This window comes from Neopsephotus bourkii, unplaced genomic scaffold (assembly GCF_033783945.1).
Source record: "Neopsephotus bourkii isolate Nb327-2 ecotype Australia unplaced genomic scaffold, CSIRO-AGI_Nbou_v1 NB_1615, whole genome shotgun sequence".
In the NCBI taxonomy this organism is placed as follows: Eukaryota; Metazoa; Chordata; class Aves; order Psittaciformes; family Psittacidae; genus Neopsephotus; species Neopsephotus bourkii.
In genome coordinates this window covers 2311502-2328816 of record NW_026902090.1, presented here as the reverse complement: position 1 = coordinate 2328816, position 17315 = coordinate 2311502, and the positions used below count along the sequence as shown (strand labels likewise).

At 42.8% G+C, this 17315-nt stretch overlaps 1 protein-coding gene and 1 long non-coding RNA gene across 5 annotated transcripts in view; both read left to right on the top strand.

Annotated features, from left to right (window-relative positions):
• Nucleotides 1–17315, top strand: part of NT5C2 (5'-nucleotidase, cytosolic II) — a 68745-nt gene that overhangs the window by 37547 nt on the left and 13883 nt on the right. The window lies entirely within an intron of this gene.
• LOC133222678 (uncharacterized) lies at nt 9899–17311 on the top strand. The gene is made up of 3 exons (XR_009728335.1): nt 9899–11891; nt 13410–13469; nt 13570–17311. It is a non-coding gene; the product is annotated as an uncharacterized LOC133222678 (long non-coding RNA).

The following is a 17315-nucleotide window of genomic DNA, read 5'->3' as shown; positions in this document are numbered from 1 at the left end:
TTCCTTAAATTCCACTATATTTTGATACTGTCCCCAGTGCAAGCTTGGCGTTGAATAGCAAGGTGATGTATTTTATCCTTGGTGCATATGATTGGTTACAGTTTTAGCTCTCAGGTGTCCTGGGAGGGTCATATTTGAGTAGGTTTTCCTCTTTCCCACTCCTCAGTTGGGCACATCAGTGACTCATTTTCCGAAGAGGCAAGGGAGGGGGGGAGTGTCTTGTGTCAGCTGAACAAGCTATGTCAGAAAGCTTTGCCCATTCTTTATGGCAGATAGGCTTTGGGAGGTTGCATAAGACCTTTTAGTTTCATAAAAGTTTTTGCATGACTTCTCCATCTTTACTTGACAGGGAAGTTCTCTGAGGCTTTTGAGGAAGAGGGGGATAAAGTTACTCTTTTCTGCATAGTTAGACTTACATGATGTTATGTATTTTAAGGAAGGAAGAGATAAAAAGCCAGCTTACACTTTCCTAAGCTGTAAGATCACACAGGCTGTAACTGAAGGTGTTGCATGCGATCCTGCCTTCTTTCTCATTGCCACTTACAAGTTTATGGGTAAAGAGTTCATACCACTCCTTGGTATTTCAATTTAGAATTGTTGTGAATATAAACTGAGAAAATGGGAGGTAGAGTGTCAGGGACACCTAATAATGGGTTAATGCAATATGTCAACTATGGTCATTTAGTCGCTGTTTCTACTGAGAAGGAGCGAGAGATGAGTGTTGTGGCTAGGAACAGTGTGAGAGTCACAGGACCCAGGATTGGTGGCTGTGCAAAGGGCAAGAAGGTTTCTGTACGCTCATGGTTCAACACAATGCTGCAAGGAGTAGTTTTGGAGGCTGTGGCAGGTAACTGCAGTTTAGATCACTTGCTTTTGTTCTTTTAAGCAGTTATCTATGAGGCAGTAGTTATATATAAAAGGTTTGGTTGTTCAGTGCCTTATTTATATATGTTTCAAGTTCCTGTCACTTTTTAAGTCCTGAAGTTGTTCATCTGTGCAGGACCTGACTGCAGGTGCATGCTTTCCGTGTTTGTTTCACCTAGTGACAGTGCCTTTAGGGAGTGCAAACAGTTGTTCAAGAAAAAATGGTTTAAAAAAAAAAAAAAGAAAGTTGTGGGTTTCACATCCATGAAGGAAAAACAACTTCTGTGCCTTTTGAAACTGGCAGCATTTCCCAATGACTCAGGTGATCCCAGTGGGGCTGGCATGGAGCATGAAGTGTGTTGCTAACTTTCATCCAGACAGGAGAGCTTTAGCACTATCCTTACTTCTCTGTTCATTTTACTCAAGAGTTGCTCGTTCCTGTAAACAGAGAGCAAATGTGTTGTTATCCACAAAACGATGCTTGGGTTGTTGAGAGGCAAAATGTAAATGTTGCAAGCAATAGTACCCAGGGACATAGGAACCCAGGGCTTCCAAGGCTGGAAGATCACAGTGCGGCAGTGAAGCAGGCCAAGTCAATGCATTCAGGGGAGTTGAGTGTCAGGGTATGATGAAAAAAGAAATGGGTTGTGATCCAAGCAGAAAACTGGAAATCTGGACCACTCTGGGGTAAGCTGCTGTCCTGTGACTTTTTCCATGGTACAACAGAGATAATAGTTGCAGATCATTTTAGGAGGAGGTGTAAGAGTGTAATCAGGTGTGAAAGCCTTTTGCACATGAAAAGCATTATGCCTGGTAAGTGCTATTCCTTTTTTTTTTTTTTACTTGACTGGGAAATTACAAAATTCCCTCTTTGTTGCCTTATGTCTCAGAGTCATTCGTTCTTTTCCATGTGGACGTTTGTTATCTGGCCATTATTTATGATATATAACTGTTGCATACAAGAAAAAAATACCTATTAATTGCAGGAGCTTTAAGGAGTGGAGTGTTAGAATGTGGTTATGGTAATACTAAGTAATTGGAAATGACAACGAGAGTGGGGCAAATGAAGTATTACATTAGTGTATTCTAGTGCTTTCATTAGACCCTATCATGTTTACTGTCTGGGTGTGTTGTCCCTTACACACTGTTTTACATGGAGATGATACTGTCTAGATTATAAAAAAAAAAAAAGAAAAAACAATGTAAAAAGCTAGGTTATCTGTAATTTAACATCTGGAAATGGTATCTGCATACCAGATGGTGCGTGCTGAGCAGAAGCCTTTTGGAGACTGTTCAAGACATGTAAATAGACCAAAGAAGAGGAACAGAAGCATCTCCACTGTCATCAGCTCCTCATCTAGTTTTCTGCACTTGTACTTTTATATATTGCTAAGTCACTTTTCTGTAAAGTTGTTTAAAAATATCCCAAGCACAGTCTTCATATCTAGTGATTGAAGGCAGTCAGAGCCATTGACCCTGCCAAAAACTTATATGACTCCTCTTTTCCCCGCTATCGTAAACTTTAATATCAGAAATAAACTGATGAAGTGAACTGTCAGAAATGAACTCACATTCATCCTGTAGCTGACAGTCATGCACACTTCAGCATCCCAGAAAAAGAATGATTATTTTGAATTACCTGTCTTGTGAAGAGGAGGCTGTGGTGTCAGTAAAACACATTGTCATTCTTCTCTCTTATTCCCAAGTCAGTGGCCACTGGTAGCACCAAAAAGATATCTTGCCTAGAAGATTGTTCAGTACCAGGGAAGTCAGAATCACTTAACTTATTTAGAACTTTAAAAGCCTGAGACAGTTTTGTTCTTGTACTTTGAGTTTAAGGACACTAATCTACTTACAATAATAACACTGGTTTCTGTCTAGAATAATCTAATTTTGTTAGGGGTGTAGCTTTTCCACTTTGAAGTATATTGTAACAGCTACTACATGCATGCTGCAGTGATTGGGTGTTCTACTGCTAACGTGATGGAGAATGTCAGCTTGCCAACTGACAGCAGTTTTAGTATCATGTGACATTGCACATAAAATATGATTTCATGTATTGTTTTATAGGGTAGCATTTCTTAGCCTTATTAAATTAAAGGACCACTTAACTCAGAATTGAAAAAATTCAAGGCTGTCTGATACAGCATTGCCACAGCGATTTTGCTTGCTTTCAAATCAAAATTAGGTTGAACTTTAAATTTTTGTTAATAACTTCCATGTTCTCTCCTTGTGTAGGGTTGAGAAATACTGTTAATGGGTGGGATGAGCAAACAGAGAAAAGAACCTGGAGGTTTTAGCCTTTTCTTCTGAGAAATTATGGACATTAAATTGCTGAATTTGTAGCCACTGTGATTACAGATAGAATTAACTTGACTGCTGGGAGCTCAAAATAAAATGAAAGGAAATTGAAATAACTCTCACAGGTTTTAGATGCCTTGTTTTCCCATCAAGCATTGCTGTTGCATCCTCATGGGGTGAGTAAGACCTACATGTATGGAACTTCCCATGTCTCTCTGGGCTTATGTGCTGGATACACTAATACTAGAGGCTGAGAAATCAGTGTTGTGTATGAAGCTGACTGTCCCCTTCCTGTTAAACCTATTGATTTGCTTGTGTTAGTGAATCACATTTAGTACATAAAAAAGAGCGTTTCTTCTAAGTTAGGTGTTACTGGGAGGAGAGTCAAAGGAGCAGAAGGAACAGCGGGGTTTGACTGCGGTTTGTGTACATAGTTAAGTAGCTCTGCTTAAAATCTTGGAAAGCTTGACGGAACCAAGTCTTCAGCTATTTCAACCCTTGCTGTTAGTGGGGGTTAAGGCATGTTTCTGTGATGTTATGCAGCCGTCACCCCAGCAGCCCTTTGTTCTCTGCTGCTGTCCTTGCTGCCTGCCAGCCACAGAGCAGGGCCCATGCTGATTCCCCGGGAATCCCTTGCTCTTTGGAAAGAGAAGGTGTTACCGGGTGTCATGGTTTAAACCCATCTAGATAGCTCGTTCACTCACCCTGCCCCCCCCCTTGTTGCCCTCCCCCTACTCCCAGAGGGACAGAGAGGAGAACCAAAGGAATGCAACTCCCACGGGTTGAGATAAGAACAGTTTAGTAACTAAGGTATAACACAAATCACTACTGCTACCACCAATAATAGTAATGATAAAGGAAATAACAAGGGAAGAGAATACAACACCTCAGCACCAGCCAACTGATAACCCCCTCAGCCGGACCAAGCACCGACTGATACCTCCTCCAACCCCGCAGTCTGCTAGCCCTTCTGGTTAACTCTCTGTGACCTCCTGGGCATGATGTGCTGTGGTATGGAATACCTCTTTGGTCAGTTTGAGTCAGCTGTCCTGTCTGTTTCTTCCCGGCTTCCCCTCCTCCCTGGCAGAGCATGAGGCTCACAAAGTCCTTGGCCAAACCAAAACATCATTGTTATCAGCTCTGCTCCCAGGCCGAAAGTCAAAACACAGCACTGCACCAGCTACCAAGAAGGAGAAAAATGACTGCTACTGCTGAACCCAGGGCATTATCCACCCCTTATTCCATACCATTCACGTCATGCTCAGATCCCACATTTTCAATATACCATAACTCTTATCTCAGTGCACTCTTATCTTAGTGCATGGACCAGTCCCTATAAAGCTGCTGAGTCCATCTGGTCCATGATGTCAGGCTCCATCTCTTGTAACAGTCTTTCAGAGCAGGAGAGGCTGTGTGCAGTGTTCACACTCGTGAATAACCTGGGCAGTAGTGTCCATTGCTAAGTCCACCCCTCGATCATGAGTCCATCTCTATGTTGCATCTCTGCTCTGTTGGCCTCAAGTGCCATGGGCCCACCAGGCTCAAAATAATTCACCCTCCCCTTCAGCAGTTACTGCAACTTGTCGCTGGGGACTCCATACAGCTGCCTTCCATCTCCGACACTTCCAAAGCACTGGAGGGGCCCAGTAGACTAGATACTTGCCCATACTGTCCCACATGCCCTGCCACTCATGACTGTCCAGCCTTGGGGAAAACCTCTTGGTCCTTCCATATTGTCGTCTAACCTCAGAGAAGACCCAAACCCTACTCTGCTTAAATTTCGGGATCAGACAAAATGGTCGTGGGTAAAACACACTCTGTGTGTGTGCCAACATGCTGATCCCCATCAAAACCAGCAGGCAGGTCCCAAGGATACCCAAAAGTCAGGGGAGGTGAGTGAATAAGCTGTCTGGGTGGGTTTAAACCATGACACCGGGTCTGCAGACGCCACTGACGGGCCATGTTTGCTGTCAGGGCAGAACTGAGAAATTTTTTTAATTCTTGTTTAAATCCTTAACTCAGAGAGATTTGAGTCTCTCTTTGTGCATTTTTGTTTGCTAAATAGTAGTTGATTTTATTAACCGAATGATTCAGCTCTGCTTATTCATCCCAACTGGCTAAACGACCAGTAGTCAGTAACAATGCTGGGCTGCCTTCCTGTTTTACTTGTGTCAAAACTGCCCGTGCTTTCGTAAAAGAACATGTTGCATGTAAACCAAAAGATTCACAGCTTAATCTGTTTGTGTTTACTGCAAACCTCAGGAAGAAAGATAAAGGTATGTAACACCTGAGACTAAGAGTTGGTGAGGCCCATTGGAAATGCAGCAAAGAAGGATTGGTTTCACAGAGTACTTTATTTGGCTGCTTCCTTCTCTGTGTGAGCTACAGTTGCAATTAGTAGGTCTGCATCCAAGTAATGCAGGAGACCTTGGCATTATGAGCTCTTAAATGGGACAGGTGGCACAATGAGGTGATGGATAGATGTCCCTAGACAGGAGCAGAGCTAAAGCAGTGGGGTTCTCAAACTGGCTGTAGTTTCTCACCAGGCCATTGGCAGATGGCAAAGGAATTAATGAGAATTACAAACTCAGTTGTGCTTGAAATGATTGCTCTGTGACTACCTTCCTTCTCCAGATTTTTTCTCATCTGTCTCTAAGGCAGGTAAGATGTAATATCAATAGGCAGGATGCTTTTATTTGGAAAGCATTTCCTGCACTTAAATCACTGCTGCTTCCACATTCTCCAGATCAATAATAAAATTTTCACTGTCTGCTGAAAACTGTTTCAGTAAAAAAGAAGGGGAAATGAGGCTTGAAAAATACTGGTTTTATTGAATACAGATATGATTAATACAACATAATATGATTGGAATATAGTTTGTATCCTAGAAACATTGCCAACTTAATGCCAAGATTTGGTGCACTGCAAAGGTCTTATTGCAAAATTGCTTATGCTTTCAGCTGTAGCATTTCCCTTCTCATCACATGGGAAGAGACATGGGAAAGACGGCTTTACTCTTTCCCAACTCACTCCAAAGCACAACATAGAATCATAGAATAGTTAGTAACATGAGTAAACAGGTTTTGCCCCCCTTCCTCAAGTAGGTGTTGGTGTCTAAGCCGTCCTTGCAGTTTGGAGGAGAGGGAAGTTTTCACACCCACATCTTATTTTTGAAATGTTTTACTTTACCTGTTGAGTCTGGAAAAGGTACACTCAAGCAGAAGGTAGGGTTGGGTTGTTGCTGCGTATGATCTGGGAGCAAAGGTGGCAGCTGAATTAAGAACTGGTTGTTCAATCAATCTAACATTTTAACTGTAGCTGAATTGTATCAGTTTTGTGTCTTGCTTTCCACAACTGAGAAATGAGACTAATGAATTTGTACCTTGTATAGAAAAATTCTGGATTGCATAGATGAAAAACAAAGTATAAGTGTGGGAGTTTTATACGTGAAAGATTGAACTGAGTGCTTTTAAAAGCTGCTGAGCTTGTAATGTTCTACAAAGAATTACTTGTTCTTCTGTTCAGATACTGTTCTTGTCAGTTTATTGGTACTGGACTCCAATACAAATGTTCTAAAGAGGCTCTCCTGCTTAGATTAATTAAGGGTTTGTCTTTAGTTTTATCATGATTTAAGGACTACAGGCTTTGAGGCTCTTTTGGGGAGATACTGAGCTGTTTTGCTTCTTTCCAAGTTCTCTGCACAATATAATTCTTTGTGTCATACAGAAATAGTATAATGGATAGAGAAAGGATTTGGTAGATGTGACAACAGTAGCCTTCAGATTGTTCTAGCAAAAACCAGTGTTGTGTATGAAGCCTCGACTATTGCACATCCACTGTCTGCTTTTTCACATTTGCACGTTTCCAGTTTAACAGGTGCAGATTTTGCACATTTCAGAGGCTGGTTTAGCCATTAGTGTTTCCAAGCTAAAGGCAGATGGGGAAGCTAAATTGTTCCTAGTATGCTTTGAGCTGGATGTTTTTTCAAATACCAATGTGGTGCTGAGTGGCTGCTACCCATGCCGCCTTTGTGTTGCTGCTCTTCCGAGGTCTGGAGCAGTAGGTTCCCAAATGTTGGCATTGGGAATGAGGAGTGGAGAAAGCATGTGTTACTTGCTCCGTCCCAGTAAATCACTGACAAACTGCTAGTCTGCTGTCTGTGGATTCTTCAAGAATCAGTGTCAAATACAAGCTGATGAAAGAACAAGTGTTCACAGTGTAAGGAAAGCTTCAAAAGCTGCTATATTATGTTTTCTTGCTCTTAAAAACATGAGAGTAACACCAAACTGGGTCAGGAGGCTGTTTGTACACCAACGGCCAGCTCTTGTCTTTGCCAGATGGGTGGAAATATGGAGGTATTTTTCACTGTAATAGATCCCCTTATCTAGTAATCTTAATACCACAACAGAAGTACTATTAAGTTGCAAATACCCTTGTGATGACACAAAAAGCTTACTCTGTAGGAGGAACCAAAGCTGAAAGTACAGAAGGCTTTAAGTCTGAGATCACATGTGTGCTATTGCTTTGTGAATGCCTTATTTTAGCATGCTACAGAAAAACTTATGTTTAAAGCTTACGTTTAAAACTTATGTATGTGGCTTATTGACAGCACGGGCACCTCTGAAACATGTAAGACCAGGTACACACTGCTAAACAAATGTGTAGCTTTTGAGGCTCACTCTCTTAAGTGAATATGGAAAGAAATAAGAAGCTGGATCTGTTTGGACACTGGTACAGCTGAATATTCCCTGATATACAGTGTATAAATGGCTCCTATACCTTTAAGTGATTTTATTTCTAGATGTTAGCAAATTACGTCTGAACATAAAGCCCATGCAACTATTTCTTCCCTGGTCAGAAGTCTTCATTGAAGAACTAAGCCCATGTTTTGGCACAGTAGTTTGTTTCCATGGAAATGCAGGGATATTTCCAGTATGGGATTGTGACTCCTAGTGGGCTGTATCTGAGAAAGGTAAATTGGGAAGGCCACTTTTTAAGTACAGAAAAAAAGATTTTCTTGTGTCAGGGAAACAGCAAAAAATTCCCGTGAAGAAACAGGTGGCTGTGTAGTCATGTTTAAAATATTATTCCAGTGCAGAGGAATATCATGCCAACTATTTAAATAGACAAACTGAAGTCTCCTTGAAAAGCAGAGTCCGTCTGAATTGCTTCTCTCAACATGCAAAATGTGACCTCAGTGCTGCTGTTATTACCTCAAGCCATGCATTTTTATTCAGCAGAAGAAATCTTTCCAACACTGAGGTCTTTTTTGCCAGCCTCTGAGGCACATCCAAACAGACCAAATCTTTGTCACATCAGAGGCAAACAAAGTGCAGCAGCAGAAAGCTAAAAATATCTGGAATTTACCAATGAGAGCCCTAATAAGCCTGCTTTAGGAAGAGTTAAAGCTGATGATACTTGACAACACTTGGTTTTAAAACAAGTGGAAACACAGTGCTAAAAACAACCTGAAGTGTAGACCCGGTGATTCAGAGCCAAGCTGGCCATAGAATACTGTGTCAGTCCTTGAAGCAGCAACAAACCCTGTCTTTACAGATCCTTTTATCATGCAGAGTGGGAGAATAGGACTTGATACAGTTCCAGGTTAGAGGTTTTAGAGCTGAGGGCTGTGCTGTGCACTTGGGGATGTTTGCAGGAACATTAGAGGTAAGGAATTTTCCATCACTCTTAAGCTGCAGAGTGGGTGCATAGCTTTATGCTTTATGGGCACTGCTGCAGATGGGGACTGCAGAGCCTTTGTGCTTCTCTATAGGTGTGTGCTTGGTTTCCACTCAGAGCCCTGTATTGGGCATTGTCAGAAAAGGGTGCTGGGGAGCCACTGAAGCTCAGAACCAGAAGATTCAACCCTCTCATGATCAGTGACTCTTGCCTTGCTTCCTGGTATCAGATTTAGCGTCAAAAACATCTGTGGCTGCAAGAGGCTTAGTACAAGGTCTGGCTGCTCATGCACAGCAGAGCAGAGTGTGTGTTAAGCATATGAAAGTATACTGGGATGCACCTGGAGGTTTTGTCAAGGTCTTGTTTGCTGATCACTACAAATATATAATTTCTAGTGAAATAGAAAGGGTGCATTAAATATTGAGGTGTGTTTACAGCTCAGCTTTGTCTTCCTGCACAGAACACTTCTGTGTTTGAAGAGGTTTCTTGGGGTAAATATAAATTATGATCAATGTGGCAGCAGTTTCTTCTCATTGGAGACTGAAAAATAGAGTGAATTCAAAGAAACAAAACATACTGCTGCTACCCATTTTATTTGTTTGGTACTATGATAACTCAATTTAAATATAGACTGAAATACTACATTCTGCTTTGCATAATACAGAGCGTTTTTATTTATGGTCTAGTGGTTAAAATAAAAAACCAAGAGTCAAGAGGACAGGGGTCTGTTCCTGGCTGTTTTTCAACTTGTTTTGACCGTAGACAAACATGATATGGTCACAGTTCAGCTGAGTCCATAAACAAATGGCAAGTCAGTGATTCACCATGTTCCTAATTGAAAACATATGAGTTGTCCCGTGGGTTTCATTTGGGATTTCTTGCGGTTACAATTAGGCACGTTTACCACTTCGTCAGTTTGTTTACAGCACTGAACTCCCAGATGAGCACAGCACAAACGTGCACAACTCCATTGCCCTGCATGCAGGCAGGCACATAGCAAGCACGTGTTTATGTGGGCAGAGATGAACTGAAACCAGTGCTGTACGCAATCAGGGCTTCAAACAGGAGTGTCCAGTGAGGATGCTGTGAAGTGAAACGCCTGCAGAGGCTGTGGCAGTTGAGGTAACACTTGATGGGTCTTTGGAAAGAGAAATGCAAGGCAAGGGGAGTGGAGGTTTGCGCTCCCAGGATTGCCAAGCCAGCTGAGCATGTTAGTACAGAGGCTCCCACAGTACAGGTACCTCGGCAGGGTTTCCAGTTCTCATGGAAAAGAAAATCCTCTGCTGTGTTTCCAGTGGAAAATGGCAGCACCCTGCCAGGCTGTGCAAGCCAGGGAGTGAGTCTGGGCTCCTGTCAGAGCTGAGCAGTGTGACTCTGCTCCCAAAACTGAAGGGAAGCAACACCCAGGTGTGAAACTTAAACAAGACATTTCAGATTCCTTTCTGTGTAAGTAATGAATTATTTTAGCATAGAGAGCAGCACAGCTTGAAACGTTACTGTTTCCCTCTTGCTATGTTTCAGTGACAGAGCCTGACAACACTTTCCCTGACCCCGTACCACAGAAGCTGGAGTTGTTAGTATTTTAGAGCATAGATCCTCTTCTTTTCTAATTATATATGAATACTGGCATTGCTCTGTAATGGGTTATGAAGATAAGGGATACCTTTAAGGGAAGGTCAGTTTGTAGAGGTCAGATAGCATTCTTTACTACCTGGTTACTTCTGGGGATCCTCAGACCTCTGGCCTTGAGACCAACTTTCCTCAAACTGTGGCAGTATGTGAAATGCTTGCCCAACACCTACCAGTATGTTTGATACTGTTGCTTCAATATGGTTTATTTTTCAATGAAGTCCAGTGTCCAAAACACATCAAGGACTGGTCACTCACTGTTTCTCTCTGGATTCTCAGCTGGAGTAGGAGGTTGGGTGATCAGAAGTGCTGGGGAATAAGTATTTGGTGCTTCTGTGAAATAGAGTGTGGTTGGTTGTGGAGGGATGATCATCACAGATATCCTGGCGATAGCTGGCACTAAAACACCCAGCTCTGGGGCTATGTGCAGAGGAGATGTTGACAGAGTGAAGAGCTCTGGGGATAGATCTGTCCTATTTTGGGACTAGTCTAGGATCTCCTTTGATAGACATTGTTGAGGCAAGATACTTAGGTACTTGTATTTTATAGGGGATGGGGTTGTAAAAGGGGATCTCAGTCCTCAAGGCTTTAACTAAGCACTTTTCATCAGCACAATATTGATATAAGTGTATTTCTAATACATATCTGCATTATTTATGTGTGGTGCAATTCAGAGCAGCACTTTGATCCATCTCTTTAAGTCATGTTTCTGTAATTTCTGAAATGTATTTGCACAAGCTTAAGTATACATGTTGTGCCTGAGATGTATAATAAGCTGGATACTAGCCACTCACCTGGCCATGTGCGTTCCTAACTGCCTGATTTGCATGCCTTACTCACTGGGGAGTAAGTAGAAACTGAAACAATCTGTTTCTAGTTATTTTACTTTCATTTCTTCAAGATTTAACACAAAGTACCTGGACTGCATTTCCTGTGCTTCAGAGAGGAGGATAAACTGCTTGCATTATCTGTCCACCTTTTGGCTTATCTGTCTTTGTGTGACCTCTGGAGAACCCAGATAGCGGGTAACATTTCTGAAGATTGCATGTTTGTTAAAGCTTTTGCAACCCTTTGGAGGAGGTCATCACCTCTCATTTGAGAAATGCTGATCTTATCTGAACACCTGAAAGTCAAAAGCCGGTTAGTTTCATCTCCCAACCAAAACCCTGTGGGTAGACCAAGGTGTTTCAATTCCCAAGAGACTGAGTGGCCAGGGCCAAAGATGTGGGGGAAGGAGCTGAGCTGGTATGTAGCCAACGGATCAGAGCATGCGATGCACCAGCTGCAGAAAGCAGCTGCTCCTGTGAAGTCCCATGCCAATGCAAGGATGCTTATGGGGGCACTGTGAGCATTTTTTCCTGGGCTGCTTTTGGCTTCCAGCTGGGAGGGAAGGCAGGCAAGGAGCTGGCTGATGAAAGGTATGAAAATCCTCCAGGAGAGGCTTGGATGTCAGAGGGGAGGACATTGGCTAAAGAGACTGAGTGACTTATGGGATAAAAACAGAGTCAGGGATGAATGACACTTCAGGTTATCATTTAGTAGTCCTCTCCCTGCCTCTTTCCCCATAGGAGTTGCTCACTCTGCGGGCTTCTGTTGTTATTGCAGCAAACTCCTGAGCTCATCTTTCCCTTCCTAAACTGGGGTGCTGGTGATGGGGAGCTGCTTCCTCAAAGCCGCCTCAGCATGTTGTCACTGTTCTCAATTCAGGTCTTTTACCAGCACCAAACCCATAGTGGCTGGAAGGGAACTTGCTTGCAGGTACGCACTTTGAGGCAGCAAATACATCTCACAAAAGTGACATGGCTGAAGCAGCACAGGAAGGGGAGTTTATTTAACATTAGCTCCTGCGTCTCTCCTATGATCCATGACTGGCTTTTAAGAAGTGTCGACAAGCCCTGGGACAAGCCATGTTACATCTTCAATGAGAAGCTGCCCTGCCTGAATATGAAATCTGTGTGTGTGTGGAGGAGGAGCAAGGAAAGAACGAGCAGCGCTTGAGGGGCTTTTCTCCAGCTTAAACAGAGCCATCACATGCACTACAGCCTTCCCCAGCTATTCATTTTGAAACAAAACAGGCTTTAAACATTTATTTTCAGCGAAGCCTTCCAGGAGGTCTGCATACTTCTGTGGATCCTTTTTGCAACATCGTTCCAACTCATTCAGCTTTGTATTTAGAGCAAATTGGGTATCAAAAGTTATTCCTGATTATGCTGTGCATACCTGTAAGTTGCAGCATAGGTCTAATCTTCTGACTGTGTGTGCTTGCAGATCAGTGCACTGCAGTACAGTGCAGCACTCTGTGCAGGTTTGGTACCAGTTTATCCTGCAGTGCTTTTCACATCAGAGCATAAGCATGTTAAAGTACACAATTGAATTTAGATGTGCTACGTCAGGCTGACCTGGTGTGCGAGCCTCTCGCTGGCAGCGCCTTCAGATGTAGGGCAAAATTCTCTTCTCAGGTTCCCGGAGTAGCTTGTGACTCAGTCTCCCCAGTCTCCTGCACTGACATGTGCAGGCATTTTGTGGTGTGAAAGAAAGTGAGTGCCCTGAAAGGCGTAATCTATCACCAACTGAGGGATGGACAATAATGGCAAAGCCCCAAAAAGAGCATGAGACCCTTTCTTGAACCAGTTGCTCTGCATCTGAGAGAAACTCAAAAGGTTTGTGTCACTTGGGCAGCATGCTTATAGCCTCTTCCTCCTAATTATCACTGAGCTGATGACCTAAGACTGCTTTGTGGATATGAGGACAGAATTTTGCCTGCAGGATGCACGATTACCAACTGTGCCTTCTATATAAATCAGTTGTAAGTGTATTTGGAATAGCTGCCAGGCCGGCTTCTGAGCTTACCAGAGGACAGAGCTCCAGTGGATACAGTCCCACATGGCACAGAGCTGTTGCAGTTTTAAAATCAGTCTGATTTTTTTCTTTAACAGGGGAGCCCAGTGTAACTCCGTCAAGACTGGAGTGACACTCTGAATCTGCATCTGCCTCATGTGAGTTAAAATCCTGGCAGCAGCATTTTGCATAAGCTGGAGCCTCTGTAGAGATTTTTTTTTCCTTTTTTTTCCTTTTTTTTTTTTTTTTCCTTTTCAGGAAGGCTATAAGATTGTTACTGTGTCTTGGCAGCAAAGGTAAAAACAACCACACAAATGCATGAGAATTGCATACCTTACTGCTCAACCCCTGCTCCTTCCAGATTGGCTTCCCTCCTAAAATGTACTGTGTAAGGGATGCCTGCACTCATCACAGACCTGAAGGCTTGCAACGTTCACTCCTGGGGTACTGCTTTTTACCTTTCAATAGTATAATGTTAAGCCAAGTGATGGTATTAAGGGTAGGCTGAAATACTGTCAACTGGCTTCTCTGTTTTTTTTAAGCCTTTGGTTGTTTTCTTTCCACCCTGGTTGCATAATCCATGAGTGCTCGGTGTTGATTGCCCCGTGCCACTGAAGCATTTGCCTGTGTTGAGACACAAACTGTTAAAATAAGGTGGTCCTCTGGAGCTGGGGACTTGGCATGGTGGCAGAGACATGGCATCAAATAGTACGAAAGAGAAATCAGAGTAAGTTGTAGCATGTACTTTGGTCTTACTGTCTTTGGGTAAGGATGCTTTGAAAATGGGTTTGTAGCACTGCCTCTTCACATGTCACAGAGTTGGGGATGCTTGAAGACTGGGTCTTTCTCAGCTGTGTGAAAGAGCTGAGCATGGGAGACACTGAATGGCAAATACCTGAATTCATGGCATTGCCCTGGCACACATATTGCCTCCAGTTGTGGTCTCAGCAGCCAGCTCTCGTGGAGGGAGCTGTTCCAGGAGAGCTTAAAACTACTTTTTCATCATGCAGCTGCAGCAAAAAATACCGATCTGTCCTCTCTACTCTCTTTCCTCATGGATGCCTGAACAAAACAAGATATGAGAGAGAGCAACCAGCTCTGAGTACAATATTGAAATACGTTTTTTCATCTAGTAATACATATAATTGGAACATCTTCCCTGAATGTGCTGCTGTAGTTGCAGCAGTGTTAACCTGTTCATACTTGATCTGAAGGAGGTAGATTGTTTATGTGCCCAGAAGCTCATGTTACTGAAACAGGCATTCGCACAGCTCATGAGAAGTGTCAGTGAGTTGTGGCTCATACCAATGGATGCAGCATGTGCTGTGGTGTATAGTGCTGTCAAGGTGGGCTCGGTGAGCTCTCAGTCTGTTCCCAGCTGTGTTCTAAAGGAAAAGTTTATCTTGAACAGTAAGTATGATGGTAACTGGAGAACGGTTATTGTCCCTTTCCAGTTTCCAGGAGGCCAGTTTCCTGTGTCGCTGTTTAGTTTGTGAAGGTTCTCATTTTCCAGATACTGTGGAGTGGTAGAAAAGTAGGGAAGGGACCTGAGGCATGAGTGAGATAGAGGTTTAATTTCATTGAAAGAGACATCAAGGAAGCAAAATCTAGGGCTTGAAAGGTAAGAGGAATAGCTGTCCAGGCCTCACCCCCAAAACATTCAGATTAATCCTGTTGCAGTACTGCCTTAACAGAAACTTGGGATGATGAAGGCTGAGGTTGATATGTTCTTCAGCCTTTCCTGCTGGTGCTTCAGCTTGTTTCCTGAAAGTCAGAGGGTTAAAAGGGGGTCTGTAGTGATAAACCTAAGGCAGAGAGGGAAATAAAGGAAGGAATTGAGTGAGGGCATTTCGTGAGCATCTGGCCTCATGTGCCTCCAGAGCCATTCTCTGCTGGAGTGTTAACATAGGTTGTTTAACAGAGAGCCCTACTGTTTCCCTGGAGAGTTTCTGCTGGAGCTGTTGATGAACCACTTCTGCTTGTCCAGAGGAGAGGCCAGTGTGCTCCTTGAGATTCCTTGTGTCTGGGCAGCACCATTATGGTTGTTGAGTTCAGAAAGAGCAGGATTTCCTTGGGCAAACGATTTGTTTGGGAGTGATGTTTTATGGATGAGTTGGTAACATGGTCAAATTCTCAGGAAGCTAACAAGGAGAGTGCAGTAACCTCATGGACAGAGAGGGGGACTGGAGGCATAGCGGGGAGCTTTGCAGCACTTTCATCTTCCGAGTATGTGCAGGTGTATTTATTACTGTTTTCCTTGGGAAGTGCCTTTACTATCCTGCATTAGAGGAATTCCTTTTTCCAGATGATGCTCTGCTGTCTCTCTCACACTGTTTTTCATCGCCTAACTGCCTTTTGCTCCCTCCAACTCTAGCTCACTGCCTAGAATTGCCTTGTCAGTCACTGCTTTCTTCATTAGCTGTAGTTTCTGATTGCTTATTCCTATCTATAGTTCAATCAACCCTTCCTTTTATAAAGGATGGAAAAGACTATGTGCATTGAATATTATATCATGTTTTTGATGTTTACCATTGGTATAATAATGCTTGAATTGAAATTGGTAACTTTTATCGATTTCAGTTACCTGTTTAAGAACATTGCAGTTTTGCTTATTATGTTTTTAATGGGGAAAATTAACTCTTAGTGTTTTGGTGCTTTTTAGATTGGGATACATGAGGCCCCTGTCACAGTTCTGTCATCTGAGTCTTGACAGTCTCATTTCTTCTATAGTCCTCTTCTTTTTAGTATTTTTATAGTATTTTATATATTTGTTTTCTCCTCTCAGATTGAGTATTCAAGAGTATAAATACTGTGGTGACTACCTGGGCAGTACAGACAGTGTGTGTTAATATATATTGTGAGGTCCAGAGATGTGCTAGGTCTGTCTCAGGAAAAGCAGTCTGCCTTCTAACTAGCTTGGCTGTGTAACTTGCAGATTTTTGGTTTTCACTTAGCTAAATACGAAGTATTCAAGTGTTTGAGACAGTTGGGCCCATTGAACCCATGGTAACCCTCATGGCAGTCAAGGGTTGTATTTGACATTGTTACATCTTAAGATCGAGGTAAGACAGAAACATGCAGCGAATGTAAAGATGCCATCAGAGAAACACAGTGATTTCTGTTTGTTGTAGAAACACAGTGATTTCCTTTCAGATGTTAATTTCATGATCTGATTAAGCAGTAACATTTCCAGTACATGGGAATGTCATTTGCAGGAGGAAGACAGGCCTGATGGTAGTAATGACTTAGTTGAACAAGTCAGTTTCTTTTGCATTGAGCTAAGGTGTGTGTCACTGATGAGCAGCTTCTCTGAAATGTAAGAACAGTAAGCTTGCTTAGAAGAGTAGCATTTTGATGCAGAAGGGTAACAGCAAACAGATTTTCACAGTACCATATGGTATTATTAACAAACAAATCGTAAGTTAACTTGACAGCTCTACCTTCAAGCTAATCTAGTCTGCAGCAAACATAAATTCCTCTGAGATGAAATCTGAAGACAATACTAAGCTCTGGGATTGTATCCAGAGCAGTAACAGTATCACAGCAGTGATGAATTTCAGGCTTTCTAGCTATGAATACATGTTTTCCCCAGATTTATTGGTTTCTTCATCAGCTTTGCAAAAACACATCAAACCGAAACCAAGCAGGTGGAACAGGGAGCGTTCATGCATCTGCCTAACAGGACTGCAGGGAGAGGAGCTGCAGTTTGAAATACATTCTTCCTGATGCAGAGCTGTGATCGACTGATGGATATTTCATCTGGTGCACTCTGCTGCTGAAACCCGAACTGTGGCTCTGCTCGGCTGCAGTCCTGGAGCTTGAGTTAATTTCATTGCGGCTCCAGGCTGGGGGACCCAAAGCAGCAAAGGGCAGGAGCGAAGAAGGGAACAGGGAACGTGTGATGTGGAGGAGGGAGGAGGGGAAACGGGTACATTACTTTTAATTGCCTTCTTGTTTAACCCCCTAGCTGTTTTCAAATTTTCTAACTGAAATCTCATCTTGGT